Source organism: Protopterus annectens, chromosome 1.part1, assembly GCF_019279795.1.
Source record: "Protopterus annectens isolate FY-2018-M chromosome 1.part1, PAN1.0, whole genome shotgun sequence".
NCBI classification, from domain to species: Eukaryota; Metazoa; Chordata; order Ceratodontiformes; family Protopteridae; genus Protopterus; species Protopterus annectens.
The window spans coordinates 1,531,544,145-1,531,568,307 of record NC_056726.1 but is presented as its reverse complement, the minus strand read 5'-3'; the positions used below and the strand labels follow the sequence as shown (position 1 = coordinate 1,531,568,307).

The following is a 24,163-nucleotide window of genomic DNA, read 5'->3' as shown; positions in this document are numbered from 1 at the left end:
TGTTATCAACGTCATTTGGGTAATCAGTGATTGCCCCCAACTTGACATCTGAGAAGTATATGCTAAACAGGAGGGTCCAAGCACTGAGCCTTGTGGTAGTCCACTGGTAACTCTCCTCTTGCTGGATGTGGATTCCCCCACTCTAATAACATGCATCCTATCAGTGAGCCGTTTGGTTATCCATCTAGTGACCTAGAGGTTTATGCCCAATTTTGTGAGTTTATTTATAATACCAGAGGGGGGTATTGTGTCAAGTGCCTTGGTTATGTAAAGGTAGGTAGTATGCACCAACTTACCCTCATCCATGGCCTTTTGCCCTTCTAAAACAAGTCAAAGGACCTGCCGTTGATGAAGCAGAACTGGGTTATTTCTAGTGTCTGGAAATTTCCTGTCATTGTTACTCAAGTCCACGATTATGCTTTCTATAGCCTTGCATATGAGGCTATTCAGACTTATGGGTTGGTAGTTTCCTGGGTCCATTAATACTCCCCCTTGTGCAGATGAATGATCGTTGCTGTCCTCCACTCTACAGGGACAAAGTCTGTCTGGAGACTGTGGTTAAACAGAGATCTGAATAAATCTGCTAGGTCAAATTTTCAAGCTATTTAATAAGCACATTGAGACTCTGTCAGGGCTCATTGATGCCTTGTTTCTAGCTCTAGAGAATGCAGTAATAACCTGTGATAACAAGTAAAGGAATGTTAGGGTGTATTTCATAGGGAGTCGCTGGAGGTGATGAGGGGGTGAAATCTCAGCTTCATTTATTGGCCAGCAGGTTTGCGATTTCTTCTGGCTGAGTATAGGTAATGCCATCTACAGCTAACTCAGCACATTATTGAGTGATTCCCTTAAGATTTTGGACATAACTAAAATGAATTATCCTTTGCTTGGGAGGCTATTTTAATGTCATGCATAGCTTTTGAAGACTTAACTATTTCCCTAATTTGCCTGTTGAGACTAATGAGGGATTTTTTTCTCTGTTGTGCATCCTTCTTACTTCTACACAGGAATGTCTTCCTTTTGTTGTATAATCTAGTTATGCAGGGGTCCACCATGGTGACTTGTTTTTCCGGCTAGACCTGGGTTTAGTTCAGTCAGGTACTACAAATTCTATTTTTGTTGTGTCTTTCGGCTTTTCCCAGTTAGAGGTCGCCACAGCTAATGATTGGCAGTAGATTTTTTTACGTGCCGAGTTGCCGGCCCTGACGCACAACCTTCAACGAAGGTATTCATGCATGTCTCCACACAGAAGATGCTCTAGCTGAGAATCAAACAAGACAACGTCTTACTGTGAGGCGTCAATGCTACCGCAGCACCACCACCACAGTTCAGGTACTACAAATTCTATACAGTTGTTTAAGTGGTTGTGTAGGGAATTCATGTATATGTCTGCATAGGCCTCCATGTTTTCAGGGCGGGGGGAGTTAAAATTACATATGCTATCATTTAATAGAAGATCATTTGCCTTGGAAAAATTCTTTAGGGTTTTAGGGTTTGATGGGGTTCTATTGTTACATTTATTTCAAAAGAGACTGATTTATTATCCAGTCTTACCAATGAGGACATTACATGGGGGGGTGCAATGCCCCCCATGTTTGTGAGCACTTTGTCAAGGATATTTGATCCACTTGTGGGGGGATCCAGACCAGCTGTTCCAAAGCATTTGCATTGACAAAGTCCAGGAAAAAAAATATACTTTATTTCATTCTTTTAGCAGCAGATGGTTTAGATGCAGCAGATTATCTGTAACTCTCAGGCGAAGAAGCCAAAAAAAAAGCAGCTGTGAGGAATAGAGAGTCTGGAATTCATATGTAGAAAGGCTTTCAGGAAACTCTACTTAGGTATGTTGAGAAGCGAGTCATACCAGACAAAATTGTAGGAAATGTGGAAGTCAGGATTGTTTTGGTACAATTGTAAGGAAACTAATATATGGTAAAAGTAAGGAGATTGATAAATGGGATTTTGAGAATGAGTCAAGAAAATGAAGTGTGTAGAGGGACAAGAGCAAAAGGGAGTGAATCAATATTAAAAAATGACTTGGAAGCTGAAGATGAGAATATTTATCATGGAATATAAAGATGAGTGACATTAGTCAACATGACAGAATCACCTACAGCCATATTTTACACCATCAAGTGGCTAACACCTGCCACAGCATGCACTCTGTGATCTGTATTCTCCTATTTTGAGGATAATGTGCACCACAGTGCATGCCAAAATCAGTTGGTCTGTAGAACTCTTCCCTCAATAGGGCACCATATACAGTCTGTGCTGCTGCCCGCAGCTCCATTCATTGGTGTATTTGAGATGGAAACACTCAGGAAGAGCATGCAAACTCCAAATAGGCATTGGTCAGACATCAGGATCAAACCTTGTACATAAGAGGCAAATACCTTAACCGTTATGCAAACTGGTCTCCAAGCTAACAAAGAAGCTAAGAAAAGTGTTGCAATAGCAAAGAATAGGGCATCAGAGGCACTCTACCAACTTCTGGAAAGTGATTCATTAGGTGGCACAAAGAAAGTATATCAGGTTGCAAGGAAAAGACAGAAAGATAAAGAAGATAGTCAGTCATAAGGGATGTTAGTAACAACCTGCTCACTAGTCCTCAGGACATCAAAGGCAGATGGAAGAAGTATTTCCATTAGCTTCTAAATGAAGAAAACCCGATAGAAGCTGTGCAGCCTATGATGAGAGAAGAAGAGGAGCTCACACTAGAAGAAGTAAGACTAGAAATCAGGGAAAGCAGCAGGCTCAGATGAGGTCACAGCAGAAATGATAAACATGCTGGGTGAGATAGGGGAGAAATGGCTCCTGAGGGTACCCAAAGAGTGTGCAAAGCACCCCATAAGGGAATAAGCAACCTGTCCTGTAAAGAAGGAGTCCACAACTGGCTCGAGGAATAAAAGTCACGTATGCCTGTCGGGTGCTAGGATCCGACAATAGCAAGCACTCAGGTCACTCCAAAGCAAATAAGCTGGTTGAATTCTGGGAATTTTGAGGCAATGTTACAACTTTGGAGGCAATGTTAGAACTGTCTCATGTACACGGACAACCCTCTCCTCCTCCAAACAGGTTCAAATATATGTGAGAGATGCAACTATTTAGCCAAACTGGAGGCTGAGCTCTCTCATCTCAAAACTGGTGTAACCAGTCAGGAGGAGAAGGTAACCTCACACAACACAATTCCAGTATCACATAGTCCCACCACATCAGCGAAGCAAACACATAAATACACAAAACATACTCGGAGGCTCTAAATAAAAATCTACCTAAGCAACAGAGACCTCCAAAGCAGACATCCAAGCAAACGCTACCTCAAAACAAAACACACACAACACATAACCCACAAAGTCAGTGTGCCAAGCAGCCACAGCCCTTAAGGCTGAATAACACACCTGATACTCTTGTTATAGGTGACTCTATTGTCAGACACACTGGCGTCCGCTCACCAGGCTGAATAAAGAGAAGGTCACGGTGAGCTGCCTGTCGGGTGCTAGGATCCGACACATAGCAAGCACTCAGGTCACTCCAAAGCAAATACAAATATGACTCAGTCATTGTACATGCTGGTGTGAATGACCTGAGACGTACCTCCCTGGACTACATGAAAAGAGACATAGAGGAGCTCTCTGATAATGTAGCCCAGGCTGGTATGACCCTGACCTTGAGCAGCATCTTACCCTCACCTAGAATGATGCCACAGTACAAAGACAAAATGAGCGATTTTAACAATTGGCTAAAATTTTGGTGTCATTCAAAGGGGATCCAGTGTCTGTCAGCCTGGGATGACATGCTTGACAAGCCACGTTGCTTCCACTGGGCTTTTGGATATTGGCAAAGGCTCTTGCCACCCCCATAGTGCCTTTTTTAGGCAAGGCTCAAAAGTCAAACCCACCCCCATAGACAGCACAAGGAACAAGAAACTAAGGGTAATGCTGCTAAACGCCAGAAGTCTTAACCTCAAGATGCACACACTCAAAGCTCTCCTCAGTATGGAGAACATCGATATCTGTGCAGTGACAGAAACCTGGTTCAAGTCTCCAGAGAGCACCCCAGCACTACCAGGCTGTACCTTGTATCATGCTTTTTGGCCCCAAAACCCAGACCGAACCACAAAAGGAGGGGGAGTTTCCATATTTATCAAGGATATCCACACCTCCAGGTTAGTGGCATTGCACGAAGTATCAGAGACCATCCATGTGCAACTAACAGTGGGCAAGACTGCTTTTCAGTCTATAGCATCCTACAGACCACCCTCTCAAAGTCAGGAATCCCATTTGGCCTTCCTGAAAACATTGGAGAACATGAAGATCTCTCCGAACACCATTATATTGGGCGACTTCAACTACCCAAACATTGACTGGGAGCACTACTCAAGCCCCAGCACCTTAGCCCAAAGATTCCTGGAAATTATAAACTCAAATGCTATGGAACAACTAGTCACCACTCCCACAAGAGGGGACAACATACTAGACCAGATCATTCCAACATGGGGACTCTATGCTCCATACCAGAAGTATATCCCTCATTGGTAAGATCAGACCATAAATTAATTTCACTGGATGTCCACATCCCGACCCACCCCAGCCCAGAAAACCACAGTGAAAAACTTCTCAAAAGCGAACTTCTCACTTCTCAAAACTGAAGTGGAATCCTTCAGGCCCCAGGGCCAGTGGAAACTACAGCCCAAACTGCAGAATCCTATATAAATGCATTCTACGGACATCTCCAGGAATGCATGGATCATGCTATCCAGACAAAACCAAGACCCAATCATCCAAAGGCAGGCGTCCAGTCTGGTGGACCCCTGCCATAAATAAACTGTACAACAGAAGAAGGAAGCTACTACATGACAGAGCAAAATCCCTAATAGGGAAGACATCTCTGATCAGTACTAGCATAAAATTACAATCCCTCATAAAATCCTCCAAGGCCATCTTCGAGAGAAAAATTGCACAGGACACCAAAGACAATTATAAGGCTTTTTTCAGTTATGTTAGAAACCTGGGATGCAACTCCCAGACTTGTTCTGAGTTGATTCTAAACGACAAAAAAATACACTGAACCCACAGACATCGCCAATATCCTGGCAGACAGGTTCAGTGCAAACTTCTCCACCCCCTCCCCCACAAAAGAGCAAGTATCTATCCCGGCAGAGGGCTGCCTCCCAAACATCTCAGATGCTCAGGTGAAGGCTGCCCTCTCCAAAGCAAAAAACACTGCTTCCATGGGACCAGATGGTGTCCCAGGTTGTGTCCTACATGAACTACAAGAGGAACTAATCCATCAAATAAAACAGCTATACAATCTCAGCCTCACTACAGGATAGGTGCCCACAGAATGGCGTACAGCAACAGTGGTCCCACTCCACAAAGGTGGAGTGTCTACAGACCCTGGAAACTATCACCCCATAAGCCTGACTAGCTTAGTCTGCAAGGCTATGGAGAGGATCATCATGGAGCTCATAAACAAAGACATTGGGGACCTACAGACACTAGATCCTACCCAGTTCGGCTTTGTCAAGGGCAGATCCTGCCTTTTGAACCTGGTTGACTTCTTTGAAACAGTCACCAAAGCCATAGATGAAGGGAAGGTAGTCCACACAGCCTATCTGGACCTTGCAAAGGCATTTGACACAATACCCCGCTCGGGCATAATAGATAAGCTATCCAGCTTAAATATAAACCCCTATGTCACAAGATGGGACGCAAACTGGCTCAAAGACAGAACCCACAGAGTGAGATTTGCTGGAGCCATGTCAGACTCGAAACCGGTCATAAGTGGCATCCCACAGGGTTCTGTCCTGGGACCACTCTTGTTCGGTATATACTTTTCCGAGGTACAGGCAAACGTGGGAGGACTATGGCTCACCAAGTTCGCAGACGACTGCAAACTGGGCGCCATAATCAACTCTCCAGCTGACACTAACATCCTTCAAAAAGGTCTCACAGAGACAGATAACTGGTGCCAGCGCCATGGTTTAAAGCTAAATGCCAAAAAATGTATAGTCATACCCTTTGGCAAAACAATGTGCCCACAAATTACCACATAGGCGGAAACCCATTAAGTACAGAGAAAGTTATTAGGGACCTGGGGACCCAAGTTGATAGCAATCTCTCCTTTGAAAACCACATTGCCAAAGTGGTTAGAAAGACCTTCTACATAGCCCACCTCATCACGAAGGGTTTCACATCTAGATCAAGAGAGGTAATCGTGCCCTTTATTCATCCCTCATCAGGCCCATCATAGAATACAATGTCCTTTTGGGATGTACCTTACCCGACACCTGCAGCAATTAGAAAGACCCCAAAAGTATCTCACCAAGAAGATCAAGGGTCTCAAACAGATGCCATATGCTGCTCGGTTAAAAAAACTCCAGCTCTACTCAGTTGCATACTGCCTACTTCGAGGCGATCTATGCCTGACATACAAAGCTATGTCAAATCCAGAATTAATGGACATGCTCCACCTCAGTAAATCTAAATCCCTTAGAGCCACACGCTCGAGGGACTTGAACCTCAGCACAGAAATAAATAGAACTTGCTGGAGGGACAGGTTCATAACCCAGAGGCTCCCTTCGCTCTGGAATAGAATTCCAGTTCATGTGAGGCAGAGCACCTCACTGAATCTCTTCAAGAAGAATCTCGATAAGTGGATGGGGGATCATAGGTTTGTCCCAGGGATTACTTCCATGTCACTATTAGACAGAGGCACAGTAAACTAAATCTTAAAAAGGCACAGTATACTCAAATCAAGGGGTGGCATAAGCCATACAGAATCGGGCTAGGCTTATAATTGCCCCAGGGCAGATAGCCTAGTATGAACCTATGAACCTATGAACATTAGTCAACATGACAGAATCACCTACAGCCATATTTTACACCATCAAGTGGCTAGCCCCGGCCACAGCATGCACTCTGTGATCTGTATTCTCCTATTTTGAGGATAATGTGCACCACAGTACATGCCAAAATCAGTTGGTCTGTACAACTCTTCCCTCAATAGGGCACCATATAGAGTCTGTGCTGGTGCCCGCAGCTCCATTCATTGGTGTATTTGAGATGGAAACACTCAGGGAGAGCATGCAAACTCCAAATAGGCATTGGTCAGACATCAGGATCAAACCTTGTACATAAGAGGCAAATACCTTAACCATTATGCAAACTGGTCTCCAAGCTAACAAAGAAGCTAAGAAAGGTGTTGCAATAGCAAAGAATAGGGCATCAGAGGCATTGTACCAACTTCTGGAAAGTGATTCATTAGATGGCACAAAGAAAGTATATCAGGTTGCAAGGAAAAGATAGAAAGATAAAGAAGATAGTCATTTCATAAGGGATGTTAGTAACAACCTGCTCACTAGTCCTCAGGACATCAAAGGCAGATGGAAGAAGTATTTCCATTAGCTTCTAAATGAAGAAAACCCGACAGAAGCTGGACAGCCTATGATGAGAGAAGAAGAGGAGCTCATACTAGAAGAAGTAAGACTAGAAATCAGGGAAAGCAGCTGGCTCAGATGAGGTCACAGCAGAAATGATAAACATGCTGGGTGAGATAGGGGAGAAATGGCTCCTGAGGGTACTCGTAGCAGTGTGGAGAGAAAGACGTATCCCAGATGAATAGAGAATAAGCATACTTGTGCCAGTGTACAAGAAAAAAGGGGAGATCCACAACGGTGGGCATTACAGAGGAATCAAACTCCTATCATATTGCATGAAAGTTCTAGAGTGACTGATAAATGGATATGCAGAGTAGTAGAATGTAAGATGGGAGATGAGCGGTTCAGATTCAGATCAGATGCAGCACAACTGACCCCATATTTGCAGTGAGACAGAGAGTTGAAAAGAAGCTAGATATGAGGAAAGATTCCAACTGGGCATTCCTAGACTTGGAGGAAAGCATATGACAAGGTCCCAAGAAAACTGATCTGGGCAGTACTGTGGTGGTTCAAAGTCCCAGAAACACTGGTAGAATTAGTGCAGGCTATGTACAAGGACCCAGTGACTCAAGTACAAACAGTGTTCAGCCTCACAGAGGAGTTCCAAGTGGGACTGGGTGTACACCAGGCTTTAGCTCTGAGCCCACTGCTGTTCATACTGGTGATGGGCTACATTAGCAAACAGGTTGGAGGGGACAGAACAAAGTTGCTGTAAGCAGATGATGTGGCAATACAGGCACATGATGTGGCATTACAGGCACATGATGTGGCATTACAGGCACATGATATGGCATTACAGGCACATGATGTGGCATTACAGGCACATGATGTAGCAATACAGGGACATGATGTGGCATTACAGGCACGTGATGTGGCAGTACAGGCACATGATGTGGCATTACAGGCACATGATGTGGCATTACAGGAACATGATGTGGCATTACAGGCAGACTCTGAGCTAGAAATTCAGGAAAGTATAGGGGAATGGAATGCAAAATGGAAGGCACATGAGATGAAACTAAGCACAGATAAGACAGTGGTAATGGCAGCATAATAGGGAAATCAGAAGAAGCTGAGAATTGAAATAGAAGGGAAGATAGAGGAACAGGTTAAATAGCTTCAAGTATCTGGGAGGGATGGTTGAGTAGAAGGGAAGTCTGAATGAAGAGGTCAAAGCTGGAATCAGAGGGGCTGCAGCCAGCTGGCATTGAGTGTCTGGTATAGTCTATAACAGAAGAATGCTAAAGAAGCTGAAAAGTAAAGTGTACAAGACAGTGGTGTGACCAGTACTAATGTATGGTACAGAAACCTGGACAGTAAAGGCAGAACAGGTGAAGAAGCTAGAAGTGATGGAAATGAAGTGCCTGAGAAGGGTGGCAGGATGCACTCTGTGGACAGACAAAGAAATGAGGGCATAAAGGCAGAAGCCAAAGTAGCTCCAATTGCAGAAAAGATCAAAGAGAACAGATTATGGTGGTTTGGACACATGTGCAGGAAAGCAGAAGGCAGTCTGGTGAGGAAGATTTGGGACAGACAGGAAGAATGGAAGAGGAAACAAGGACATCCAGCAAAGAGGTGCATGGAATGTGTGAAGGAAGATCTGCGACAGTCAGGCATGAGTGTCGAATAAGGCAGGTGTGTGGCATTGAATCGAGAGAGATGGTGACAGTTAACACGATACCCCAACCCCACATTGAAAATGGGAAAAAGGGGCTGATGATGATGATGATGATGATGATAAAGAGAGCGACAAGAAGTGTAAGGAGATTTGTAATTATAAACGAAAGTGAGGAGGAATATGTGTACCAACAAAAAGAAATGTAAAAGCAGGGAAATAGTTCAATGAAATGTGGTTAAGAGATGTACTCAAGTTTATTAAGGAAGGAAAAGTGATTTTATAAGATGGAGAGAGACATATAAGACAATAAAAAGTATGATGGCAAAAGCAGATGTATTGATTAAAAATGTACAAATAAGGAATTATTGTTGACAAAAATGAAAGAAATAATAACAAATATATTGTATATGACAAAACAGAAAAGTGTAGGATGATTAGAAAAACATTTAAAGCACCTATATAGAGATAAAAATACCAGTTTAAGACAAACTGGATTATTAAGAAGCCGTCAGAAAAGGCATACATGGAAATAGAGAAAGTTATTTCTATTTCAAAAATAAAATCTGTATTAACAAATAGATGGAACATCAGTACCTATAGTAGAAAAGACATCAGTTCCATAAAGACATGAACTGACAACCAGTTAAGTTTGTTTCAGGAAGTTCTTCAACAAATGTAGGAAGTTTGTGCTGCTCCACTGGCTTAGAGGGATAAAGCCCTTACTATAGTCCAGGTGACTCAAGTTTATCAACTTGGGCTATTGATAGAGCAGCAGGGAGGGAATGGCCGTTACCATTCTGGGTGGGGGGGGAGTCCTGTGGACATCTCCTGTGATGATCCCTAGTGCAGGCTGGGGATGCCATGCTTGGGAGGTGTAGTCTAAGGGGGAATAAGGTAAGGTAGAGTCATGGCTGAGACGCCTTTGAGAAGGGGCAAAATACTGTTTGTTCCCATTGTACACCAACTCCTCAGATATATTGTTAAGACCATGAGAGAGTGGGTAGTAATGGAATATCTCATAAAGAAACACCTCCCCCCCAGTGGATGTAGCTGGGCAGAATCCTTGGATGCCCTTAAGCTCTGCTCCAGCCCTATTGGAGGAAGTCTGTGGACTAGTCAGTGGTTGGTACATCCAGCGATGGACATGGGACACTTCTGTTTTTTAGATTGTATTTACACTGGTAACGTGCCAAAGGAATGACGCAGTGGAGAGAATAAAGGTAGCAAAAAAATGTAACAAGCTGAGACAATGACACCTGAGTATCTGTACATATACTTAAGTATATACTTATACAGAAGAAAGACACTAAAATGGAAACTGCTGTCGTTTTTAATACATATTATAACATTTTTAGTAAATATATCACAGATTATAACAGAAAATATTTCTGAAAGAGACAGTAGCCCAAGAACTTTATGTGTTTGAGAACATTCCAAAGACATGCAGTAGTAGATTGGATACTCTAAACTTGTCATAGTTGTGAGTACCAGTGTGTGATACAGAAGAACGACCTTGTTAGATATTATGAATATAAGGCTGAAATTAATTCTGTTGTAAATATGCTGAAAGAAAAAGCTTGCTTAAATGCAGAAACAGAGTTTAGTAATATGTGATTAGCATCCGTACTAAATGACTGTGGCTTAAAAAAATAAGGAACTTGCTTATGAGTGTATTACACACACATCAAGAAAACTTACTTCTTACAGACATGACAAGAATGTAATCTGCTTTCACTGGACAACATGACATGTTTTTCTAAGAAAGTTTAAAAATGTGCTTTTCTAATCCACAAGGCGTTTCCTTGAAGACAGTTTACTTATCAGCATTTGCACAAGAACAGATGTGTCAGCATTTGCGTCAAGGCAGTATCTTTCCAAAACCAAGAGGGTGTGTGTTTAACTAAAATATGTATAAAAAGTCTGTATTAAATCTAGTTATATTAGAGGTATGGTAAGGACACAAGTCCTGAGGTAAATGTTATATCTCTCACATCATCTGTACTATATGAGAAGTAAAGTTGAAACAGTACTTTAAGCTGAAACGTTTGTCCAGTTTGGTTTATTCTAAAAAGTTATTGGTTACTGCTCTCTAAAGTTGATGCTGCAAAGTATATTCTCTCATCAGTGTATATTCTGCAAGTTTCTGTATGCAACAGACTGTGAATGCAAATATAACTAGACTTTGAATTTTAGCAGAATCCAGCCAGCAAGACTGAGTGTCTTAAGAAGACTTCAAATCCCACAGCAAGAAGCAGCAGTAAGCAGAGCCAAATATATTTTTCAGACCTCAGCAGGGATAGCCACCAGGTAGTGTAAACATTGATTCTAGGTGATGGTCACTGTTGACGTGATACCCAAATCCCACATACAAAATGGGAAATGGGGACTGATGCTGACGGCAAAGGAAAACAATTACAAAGACTGTTACTGCTTACAAGAGAAGTAAATGAATTAAATTGAGAAAGACAATAAAATGGTACTAGGGGATATAAATAAATTGACAGTGCTAGACACAAATAGATGATGCAATCATTAAAGAGTCATGAATTTAGGGAAACATTTAGAAAATTTATAAAGACTGTACATTATAATAGACAGCCTTAACCAATAGTGAAATAGTGGATGGGGAATAGAGCAGAAATCAAAAATAATCAACAACAACAAAAAAAATAGAGAAATAGAGTAAGGCAGGTATGTGCATTAAGCCTGTTTATTTAGTCTGCTTATGAATACAGAAGTGTCAGGAGTGAAAAGATTGCTTCCTCTATCCCTTGTCAAGTTTCAATTCAGGAATTCAACCAAAAATAAATAAATAAATGTCAGCATTTGTTACTGGGGCAAGTCTATGTACCCGTCCATATGAAGCATAACCAATCTCATTACAGCACTTATATATACCGATTGCACAGTGAAACAAACAAGAAGGGAGAAATCTCCCAAAAGAATGGGCTCAATGTCACCACTCAGTTGGAAACAGCATCAGTGATATGGAAAACAGACACTTTGGAGATGGACTTTTCCAGAGATTAACTCATTCAGCTACAACCACATCTTGTTTACAGTCAAACATCAGTTGGGAAGCCAAAAGGATTATCTATATGAAGATGGTGAGATTTAGAGGAAGGATGCTCATTCGCAGTAATACTTACATATGCAGATGATGTGCTGTTAATTTTAACTTTTGAGAAATGGGTGTCAAGTATCTCAAAAACACTGAGGCACACATTCCCTCTGATGGGTTGTAGTCAAATATGAATACATTTAAAGGATTTATAGGATCTGTTAGAAACAAAGGAGTTCGGGATTAAATACAGCACTGCAGAAGTTATATTAGAAGAACAGAAGAGGTTATTGTCAGATTTAAAAATGTATTAAGCAGATGTAGACAGCACATATCTTGGTACTGCGTGAAAGTGTATTTCCAGCGAAAATTGTATATTTTTGGATGGTGTAGCCTGTCCAGTGGGTGTTAAGAACAGATTTGGTAGGGTTTCCCTTACAGCACAATGCGTAAAAAAATTAAATATGATTAGGTGGGGATCGTTCTATACTGAAGCATTAAAGGCAGAATTTGCAATAATAAATTTGTAGTTTATATAACAATGAATTATGTAAGGAAGGTGACAAAGCTGATGTAAAAGAGTTGAATTGTGTATTAAGGAAGCACTGTGGATGCCTGCTAGAAGCATTGGAGGGTAACCATTTCAAATGCAAGGACTCACAATGCCAAGTCCCAGAATGTAGAGGCAGAATGACCTAAAAGATGGACTTACATAAATTATGTCCAAGATTGCTGTTTTTCAAAGTATTTACCATTCTGTATTTTGGAGACTACCCAAAAAATACTGGACAAAGCAGATATTAAATATAAACCAACGGGAGAAAGGATATGCAATTTTTCTTCACACTCAGAGGAATAGATGTTTGGATATATTTTTAGTCTGTAAGAAATTAGATGGCATTTGAAAAGTGTTTCATTAAGAACTGTCAAGAAAATATGTAAGAATGTTACAATGGATAATATTGTGACACAATTATGATTCAAAGCATTTGGACAATATGGAAAAGACTTTGTGGAGTTTTGCTTTACAATAAGATATAGAATGCAAAGTAAAAAGTAAAAGACGTGGTTTTTAAATTCATGTTCCTAATTAGAAATTAATGAAAAGAATAAATTATTTTACTTTAGTTTTATGAATAATAACATGTATGGTTATTTAGTTATGCACATACATATGAAAAAGTATTGATGTTTTGATACAAATCATAAATATTATTGAGTTTTAATAAAGACACCCACTTTTTTGATAAGTGCCATGTAATCTTTCATGTCTAACTGAGCTACCATCAGCTTGGGCAGAAGGGACCTCAGTTTAATGTCCCATCCGAAGGACACCTCAGAATCGTAGCACTCATTAATGCTGCCCTATAATGTCAGTAGTAGAAGATGAATCCAAGCGCCTGGCTGGGGGAATAATAAGGATTACCTGCTGAATGATTATATAACCCAACATTTGAAACCACTTCTCCTCCATGTCCTTAAGACATGTGCGTTTCTGCACATACCATTAGCTACTGTCTATCTCACAAGGCAGTACACCCGGATTCCCACAACTTGCACCTAGTCAGGTGGTGTGCATCTACCCCCAGCCAGTAGTTATCCCCCTTTTCCAGCCTCTCGTGGGTGGATTTACCACCATTAATTGCTATTGGTATCTTTGTATATTATCATAATACAACTGCACCCACTTAGTGTCCACAAACTTTCTGTATGCCACAACACTGGAAAACTTTGCTGTAATTGTGCAATAGCCATATCAATCTAGATATAGCTTTATCCAGTGCCTCTTATTTATATCAAATAAACAGTCTCCTTTCCACTCTTTCTTCTTGTCCTTCCCTAGAAGTTTCTTTCTACTCCCACCTGTATTCTTTACTCCTTTACAACCTATTACCTATTCCCTCACCTTGTGTGTTAGTTTGTCAGACTGGATCCATGGAGCAAACTGGTGTAGTTTGTTGACTAACATATCATCCTTGTTATTAAACAGATTATAATTGCATATAGTGTAATCTCAGGGACAGCTTGTTCACTTCAGAAAAGTAAACCAGATGGCCTCTGTGTTTTTAATATGACTATTTGGAATTCATTTCATGCTAACTAGCTATTTATTTACACACCTTCCAGGTGCATTAATGGCAGGGTAAATGTGACATAACCTATATGATGTTACATTTTTGCTAGTAATAAAACTAGTTCCCATTTGGTTAAGGCACTATTTGACAGAGTACTCAGAATCTGGCTCCTTGATGTGTAGTTTGACTTAAACATGATTTCCGGGCTTTAAGTGAAACATAAGACTTGTCTCAGACAAGGTTATTCCTCATTACCTGTTATGGTTGTGTGAAGTTCATGTAATGTTTTAACTCATTACATCTGAGTGATGCCTCCAGGTGCATCTGCAGCTAACTCCTACTGATACATCTAGGCGTCAAGTATTGCTTGTTCATATTTGTATCAGTAATTCCAAAACCATGCTATGTACAACGTTTTAAAATATTTAATCTTAAAGCTTACAGAATGACAAACTCAGCTGCATTAATATTTCACCTCTGTCTAATGCAGGTAAATAGATAACTGTTGTATTTATGATATTAATTTATATAGATATCATTTTCACATTTTTCTAAATATCTCAACAGCCAAGCAACACAGACAGAACTCCTTAGCCTCATGTGAAAGCTCTTAACTAGATGAATAAAATGCTGCTAACAGCATGTGTGTAACTCGAGTGGTTGCTGAGGTACTGTATATTGTTTACAAAATATTAGAAATGTAATAGTTACTGTGTTTACTGGGACTTATACATTTTGGTTTAAGACCTAGAACCTAAAGAACACTACCACTATAAAAATAGCTTGTGCTGAAGAGTTGCCATTTATACTTCTTTCGTAACCCCTGTGGTTCCAGAGATATGGACATTTGTTTGAAATGTGAGGATATAATTTGATTCTGTCAAAAGGCTTAGACTCCACCCATTGAAAGTTACAGTGCAAACTTCCTCAGCTCCATTACAGTGAATGAGTTAATACAAAAATCTTCATTTTGCAAGTGTGGTTGCAGTATTTCATGCATTTTGTAGCAATCTGCAGCTCTAGTGTAGCTGCAAACATTAATTACAAGAGTCATAACCAGACTATAATGCATAGGAGGGTGGCATTACCATTAGCTCATACTAGCGTAAATGAAATGTCAACAAAATAAGTTAGAGTTCATAAGTAGGCAGTTTATGATAGCTAGGAAAATATATAAGAACACAGCAGTTCTGTTCATTCTGTCATATCCCTCATAAAAGCTTGAGAGACAATGTGAAATAGATTGCTTAGTTTCAAATGTGTGCTTATGTGGGAGTGTGTATATGTGCGTGGATCCATATGTGTGTGTGTGTGTGTGTGTGTGTGTGTGTGTGTGTGTGTGTGTGTGTGTGTGTGTGTGTGTGTGTGTGTGTGTGTGTGTGTGTGTGTGTGTGTGAGTGTGTGTGCATGCATGCACGAGCACACGAGCATGTGCTTATATTTATGTGCCTGTCTGTTTTTATGCATGTATGTTATTATGTCTGTCTCTATGTGTCTTTGCCAGTGGGGCTATCACATTCTTAGCCCCTTTCTTACCCTGTACCATTAGAATCTAATAAATCAAACATTTTAACAATTTACCTTTCCAGATGTTTTTCTTTACTGAATGTGAAATGTGACATGCTATAGGTTCATAGTGCCAAGATGATCCAAATCCAAGCATTTAGTAGTATAAACAGTGGGCCCCAACTGGAAAACTTGCTCATTCCTGGGAGACCCATCACTCCCAGTTGCTGACCATCAAACCAACATGAACATGCAACCCCCAACCTGGTCTTCACCATGCTGAGTTCTTCCTCATCCAGAGATTCCAGAAAAGTGTTGATTTATTCTTAAATTCCATCTAAATTATCATTAGGTCTCAGGGGCCTTTCCACATGACCACCAAGTGGTGAGTGGCTTCTCTGGTGGCTTTCTTACAGCAAGTCTCTATGAACATCATGATTTAAACTAGTTTCTCCTGAAAACAGCCACCGAAGTGCTGAAAGGTATTCTGATCGCAAGAATAAAAAAAAATAGCTGCTGGTGGTAAACCAATTAATGTTTATTTAAAGACAGCTCATCACCTTAAACTTACATCTTCAGAGTTTAGCTTACAAGCCAATAAAACCTTCATATTGTCAGCATTTCTGACAAAATAAAAAGTAAGGATGCCATTTCATTTCTGCAGGACTGTCTAACAGTTCTACTGAAAATAGACTTTGGAGGACTTAAAATAGACTGAATACACCTGGCAATAAAGGTGAATAACAGTAACAGCAAGGCCACCTTACCCCATGATTTCTAAATTCCTATCTTATAAGCAAAACAAAGCAGTACTGAAAGCTGCCTGGATGGTTGGCTCACTCCATTGATGGGTCACATTTTTTTTCTTTCACCATAACATTTCCAAAATGTCTTTGAGAAAATAAATTTATTTTATATTATTTTTTTTTAGTTAAATTTGTTAAACAGGGTAGAGCACTGATCATAAATGACCAACTTCAGTCTCAGCCTCGGAGACATAGCAATAAAACAAAGAGTAAATGCAATAATATGGAGAATGTTTCAGTATAAAACGATAAAGATTATAATGTAGTCCAGAGTAAAATGGTACATTTGTGCTAAGAATTATGACAAAATTATTGTATGCAAGATATACAAACACAACAGCTCTAAGTTTTTAATCAGTGGGTATGTAGGGGTACAGACATTGTCAGTGGCTCAAGAGGTAGTACAAATACACATTAGTCCTGAAAAGCCAGAATAATGACTAATATGGGCAAATGACAGGATCTGTCACTTTCATCCTCAGAGAACACCCCCCTCTCTTCATATGCTTCAGATGTCTGATTGTTATGAAAACACCGGATACAAGAAAGTATTTTTGCTTTGTTTCACACAAGCAGTAGCCACAATAAAGTATACCAACTTGCCTAGCACAAATGCAAATTAGCCATGGAAATAAAGAATAATGACTGGTTAAAATGAGCAAATGACATCAAGGGCAGTCATTCCCTACACACACACACACACACACACACACACACACACACACACACACACACACACACACACACACACACACACACACACACACACACACACACACACACACACACACACACACACACACACACACACTATGTGGGGGCAAGCAGTAACATCCAATAAAAAGAAACACAAGGGAAAACAGACATTATCCAGCCCCATCCAAGTGAAGATAAGGAGGGAGATAAGACATTAATTTGAAATAATAATAATAAATAAATAAAAACACTTTTTTTCTGTAGTGATACCTCCACAAGTCCATCCACTTATTTCACTTTCATTCAGGTTGCCTCTGGCATTAGTCACCTGAAGCAACTTGAGTCAGTTGGAAATGACTCCTTGCTTCTTTAACCAGTAGCACAGCCAATGTCCCCTGAAGCACCCTTTCAGCCCACCAAACAGCAAGAAGACCTCTAGTAAGGCAAAATGTCCTTATTCCCCATTTGAGTAGATCTAATAGTGGGTTGTTTTAGAAGACAGCCAACTAATGCATTCCAATTTTTTAGCAGAAATTGGACCTCCATGCATGTGCAGGAAGGTTAACCTCTTCTTTTACTAAAACAAATAAAACATTATTTTTCTGACAGTTGGGGGTGCAGCCCAGCAGCCAGTATGGCATGCTAACCCATATCTGAGACTCATCGCTAACTAACTCACCTTCTGACTTTCTAACTGTTCTATCTAAAATAAATAAGCATCCCTCTCTTCAAGAAAAAGAAAGAAAGAAAAAAAGAAGCACCCCTGAAGACCTGTGTCTGCGACTCTAAATATTCATGCAGAATATGAATATGCTGTGCCCTAGTCAGACATTACTACAGCAGGACAAGAGTATAGATGAAAATATTATGTAACAGATGGGAGAAAAAAGTGACTGTGTTGGACACTGCTCTGTTTGTTTTAATTAAATACCACAGATTGTTAACTACTAGGAAATACCAAGAGTAACATTAAGGTAGAACAGTGGCAGAACTGTGATATTCTGAACTTGAATGTTTCCCAAACTATCATACAAATATTTCCAATGCATATTTATTTATTTATTTATTTATTTATTTATTTCCTTGTATCTGTTTGTTAACCAGATAAGCCAACTGGGCAAAGTGTTCCTTTTAAGGGTGACCCAGGAGCACTGCCTGGTTAAGTGACTCACTATATGTGTCTTTTTTTCTCTATTTGTATCACACCTCCACATATTCTGCAGTCTTACTTTTCATTTTGATTTAGTCCTGCCCTTCTTATATAATAAATACTGCTGCTTTCAAACTTTGAAAATTCTACACAGATGATGTTTTATGCTGCAAGTGCCACCAGCTACTGGTCTGAAAATGACCCTGTTGGAGGATTTTGGTGTCTTCTACTAAGTTTACAATGGCACTACATTTACAGTTGTCTGCAAATTTGGTCAGCCATAATCCCTTAACATTTGCTTTGATCTCTGAAAAATAAATGCCAAAGAGGAATTGCCCAAGGACTGAACCTTGATATTCACTATTCACTATTTACCATGAGTGACATGTCTTTTGGAGGAGGTAGAACCGCTTACCCTAATTTCCTGTTATCCAGTTTACTATCTAATGAGGCACATAGGGATTTACATTTAGCTGTGAGAGTTTATCTACTATACCCAAGTGTAAGATGGTGTTGAATGCCTTAGTGTGATCTAGGTATGTGGTGTGTATTGATCTGCCCTCAGCCATTGCTTCAGTAACCTTCTCAAGAAAAAGTCAACCAGTTTAAGAAGTCAGGATTTGCCTCTGATCAGTAAAACGTGGTTGGGTCAAGAGTTTGTATCTTGCCTATATCCCTGTTTATTAATTCCATAAGGATCATTTCTATAGCCTTACAGATAAGGCTGGTCAAGCTAGTCAGGCTTTTGGGTATATAAGTCTCTGGGTCAATTGATGCCTCATCTTTGTGCAAAGGGAAGACTGTTGCCAGCCTTCATTCATCCAGCATGAAGCATGTTTGGAGGCCGATATTGAATGATATCTATAAGTGGTCTGACAAGTCATGTTTCAGGCTAACCTAAAGGCAGCCCACTATGACATCTGGACACAAAGAAGCAGTTTTCTTGGTCTTGAACTGTGCCTTGTGGACTTGTTCTCTGGAGATTTGGTGTGGGGAGGTGTAGATGCAGATATTTGATATGGGAATGCGGGAGGGGGAGTGGGGTAAAGTTTGAACTAAATCTGTTTGCTAGTAGATTAGCGATGTCCTCTGGGTCTGTGTATGTGATATTCCATACTATTAGCTCTCTGTGGTACTGGGCATTGTTTCTGAGGTTTCTAACATAGTTAAAGAAGGCTTTGTGATTATCCTTCACCTGGGTGGCTATTTTTATGTCATATCTGACTTTGTTTGATTTGATAAAGGTCGAGAGTTCCTTGTTAATTTAGAAAGAGCATTATTAACATCTTGAGAGTAAACTTAATTTTTAATTGCAATATATATATCTATATCTGTATATATCTATAGCTACATCTATATATATATATATATATATATATATATATATATATATATATATATATATATATATATAAATATATGGGTCTACTTTTCTTGATCGAAATTTCAAAATCTCGAACAAAAAAAGTAGAAACCCACTTAAGCAAAAGTATACTACATCAAAAGTGCATTTTCACAAAAGCCGATTCACACTTTCACAAAAGCCATTTCAGCAAAGCACATTACAGTGGGGATAAGGAAATATATCATTTTCCCCACTGTAGAGTGATCTCGGAGTTAGTATATTTAAGTGGGGGGTATGGGTGCAAGACCCCTCACATGGGGGTGCAGAGGAGCTTGCCCCCCTGCAAAATAGTGTTTAAAGTAGGTTTTTTTTTTCCTGATTCGGTGAATCGTCTTTTGCGAAAGTGCACTTTCGATGTAGAGCACTTTCGTTAAAATGGGCTTCTACTTTTCTTGTTCGAGATGTTGAAATTTTGATCAAGAAAAGTAGACCTATATATATATATATATATATATATATATATATATATATATATATATATATTTGTTATAGACTGTTTATATTATGGTCCACAGCTGATGTTTATTGTTAAATTTGGGATTGTGTTTACTTTTGAGGGGAGGTGCAGATCCATCTGTGCAACTCTTTACATGTGGATACAATTTGGTGGTAAAGGATTCCACAAAAGCATCTGAATCTTCAAGACGAAAAAGGCCCTTCAATTTAGCCTGGTCATCACTAAGCTTTAGTGAATTAGTCTTAAAATAATCTCTGAATACCAAAGTACTGGCAGATGCTTCCATCTTTAGTCATGAGGTGAATGTGACTGATCTGTGGTCTGATTTGACCAGGGATGAAGTTAAAAATGGATGGGAAGCAGAGCTGCCCCATATTGGTAAGCAATAAGTTCATGATGTTATCAACCCTGATTGGGGTGTGGACAACCTGTTCCACAGAATTTGTATTACTGAAGTCCAGAAATTTCTGAGCATACACATTTGAGGATTTGTAAGTCTCCGGATATATTATGGCCCTTTAGAATGCCACCAGAAAACAATAACCTTTTGTTCATATTGTAGCATAATTCCTGCTGATGCTAGAATACTGCTAAAGGATAGATTCATACCCACCTCAGACACGTATTCTGAGAGACTGATAATGTGTCTCTTCATATTGTTGATAGAGGTATATTTCAAGACATTTACACTCGTGTGCAGATTGACTGTATCATAAGTGCACCTCTAGTGTAAGTAACTTAGTCCATGTAGAAAGGGGTGAATCCAAGCATCAGAAAGGCAACTGAATGTGACCCTATCATTACACAACCCAGTGAGTGGTTCATCAGTGTGTCTCGCTGTGGAGTATTCTATGACTAGGATATTAGATTTTGTGGAGGTTTACATCATGGGCTTTTGAACTGAGCTAGTGTGACTCTTAGATGTATGTTTCATGGTGGGTTGCATCTGCATTGTCTGTTAATAAAGTTGCTGAGGGTGCTTGTTTCTTAGGTTATATTTATGATGCCTTTGTAGCTTAAGCAGGTTTCTTCTAAGAGCCTTAGCATTTGTGGGTCTACGCTTTTTATCTGAGCTGTGTGACTGATTTAGTGTGCTGTTGTGTGGCACTCACAAACTGCATGCTATTCTTTGTGCATTTGTGTATGAACTGTGCATCCAATAACATTTTATAACTACGTCTCTCACACAGTGTCTCAGTCTGTTGAAGTAGTAGAGGGTTATTAGCATATATGAGATAATTGCTATATTGTCTCAGGATACCCATTTCAACCAGGCTGGCTATAGACACAGCTGGAAAATACAGAGCCATTGTTCCAGGTGTTTAATGTTGTGGGCTGAAGGGTGAGCAGTGACTATGAGGTTTGGAGATGATTAGTGCCAATGAGGTTTGCAGCTGATTATTACTAGTTTGTCTGGTGTGTAACTGTATTGAAGATCTGGCATGGAGATAGTTCTGGTTTCAAAACCACTGCATGCATCTAGGAAACAAGGGTTCCCTCGCTGCTTCTCTCATCTGCACAAAAAGGTTAACACTAGTCCCAAGCTTCTTCATGAGAAGTAGTACAAACCCAGTTGTTGCTGAGGTTTGGTACACTTAAAAGGTTAACACTAGTCCCAAGCTTCTTCATGAGAAGTAGTATGAACCCAGCTGTTACTGAGTTTGGTACACTTAAAAGGTTAACACTAGACCCAAGCTTCTTCACGAGAAGTAGTACGAACCCAGCTGTTGCTGAGTTTGGTACACTTAAAAGGTTAACACTAGACCCAAGCTTCTTCACGAGAAGTAGTACGAACCCAGCTGTTGCTGAGTTTGGTACACTTAAAAGGTTAACACTAGTCCCAAGCTTCTTCATGAGAAGTAGTACGAACCCAGCTGTTGCTGAGTTTGGTACACTTGCTTCAGTATTATATTAGTAGAGGTTCCCTATTACTCGATCGAAGACACTGTTCTTCGAACGCGTAATAGTCGAACCGAAAACATCGTAAACACTAAATTGCAAATGGCAACATATGCAAACTTTTTCCTAGGGAAAAAATTCAGTTGGCTGTTCTCACGGTTTGCCCTGTTCCCCAATGTTGGGCGATCTCAGAGTTGTTATATTTAGTTGGGGGCAGTGTGTTTTGTTTGTTTACAGCCTTGCAAATTTTTCCCTAGGAAAAAATTTGCAGACGTGGCTGTTCACAGTTATGTGTTTTCGATGTTTTCAGTTCGACTATTACGCGTTCGAAGAACAGTGTCTTCGATCATGTAATATAGACTCTTACTAGATACTCTAGATAGAACCTGTAGCAGTTGGATATAACAGAAAACCTAGCTGCACAAAGACCTTGAAGTAAGTCTCAACAAAACTGTAACCATACCAATCAGTGAAGTCACAAACACATCCCAGAGACCAGCAAGAATCAATGCCCATCTGCTTGTTCTGTCACCAGGAAATAAGCAGTAAATTGATCTCAAGCTGGATCCCAAGAAGCAATTTTCAGTCTTTTCAATGACTGGAAATTTCTAGAAAGGCTGGGAAATGATGTCCCTCTTGTCCTTCTATCACCAGTAGCAAGACAGAAACACTAACTGCAAGGTTATTCCTGAGAAGCAGTTTCTAGGCCCTCCAGGTAGTCTAGTCTCAGACGTTACAGATTTAAAATGTAAGATGGAAGTGAGGGATTAATACTCTAAATATTACAGTCTGCACTGAATGAGTTTGATAATATGGAATAGAGGTTAATTCAAGCTTTAAAAGTCTAAAGGAATGGTCTTCCCCATTAGACTTTTCAGTGTACCTAGTGGAATGAAATGAGATGAGACCAGGAGGAGCCTCCAAAGTAAAATGCACAGTAGGGGAAGGTAATTCAAAAGCCACCAATTTTAAAAGCACAACAGGATCAGGACAGATCGCTTGGACAATCCATTTCCATCACACGTCAGCAGTAATATCACAGCACTTGGAGCTAAATACCCTAACTAAGAATTCTTACTTTTTAGCGTCTCCCACTAAATAGCTAAATTTAATTCCTTAATTAGTGAATAGAAAGGATTTGATTCTAAGTGGTGTTTGCCAAAAATTTTAAAACTTCAAGAAAGAAACTTTAAGGTAAAACAAAATTAAAAAAAATGTAATATAAAACAAATTGTAATATAATAAAAGCAAAAATAATGTGAAATATTAAAACCTTAAATGAAGAAATCCAATGCTGTCGCACACCAGCACTTGTAACCAGTCAGTGGCAATAATCTATCACAACCGCTCACTTGGTTAAATCATCTGACTATAAGAAGCTAACAGACATAGATCCAAGGATAATGCATAAACTTTCTGCTGCAAATTCTATAATTCTGAGCAAATTAAAAAGATTATCACTCTCAGATCATCCATGAATGCAGGCAGTGGTGCTTGTAAGTTATACGTAAAAAAATTAAAAGTTTACTGCAATAATTTTATGTCTTTGTTGTATTCTGCTGTAAGCACTGATCTATAGGAAGCAAACGTGATATATATATTTCATCTTATCTTCAATTTAGGTTTCAAACTTCATCGCATTTCTGCATATGCCTGAGAAGAGAACCTGAAACTGAGAGAAAAAACTTCATGCTTAATGTATTTTACATAATAATTTGTAAATTTCAGTGTTTACAAAAATATTGCTCCAGAATGATTTCAATGCAAGCACATTTTCAAATAAATTGAGATCACTTATATTCATATGATTTTTAAAGTAATATCTTTTTCTGTATTAGAATAAATGCAAATGTGTTAAACAATTTATTGTCTTGCACTAAATCCAGAATAAAGTTCTAGAGCTTTGCTTAAGTGTGCTGTTTTAATTTGTTGTTGCAATATTCTGATAGTATGGGAGACAGAAAGGGAAAAGAACTGTTTGTTTTTCATTTTATTTTATACCTCACCCAGGTAATAGTTTGTGAGATCAGGTCCCAGCCAGTCATCATATAT

At 39.6% G+C, this 24,163-nt stretch overlaps 1 protein-coding gene across 2 annotated transcripts in view; it reads left to right on the top strand.

Moving 5' to 3' along the window:
* The window catches only part of LOC122811208 (procathepsin L-like), a 300,536-nt gene extending 276,639 nt beyond the window's left edge, over positions 1 to 23,897 (top strand). For both annotated transcript variants that reach the window (XM_044082904.1, XM_044082896.1), the window contains one exon: positions 23,734 to 23,897. The gene's annotated coding sequence lies outside the window, so the exon portion shown is untranslated. The remainder of the gene's footprint in view (positions 1 to 23,733) is intronic.
* The last annotated feature ends 266 nt before the right edge of the window (positions 23,898 to 24,163 follow it).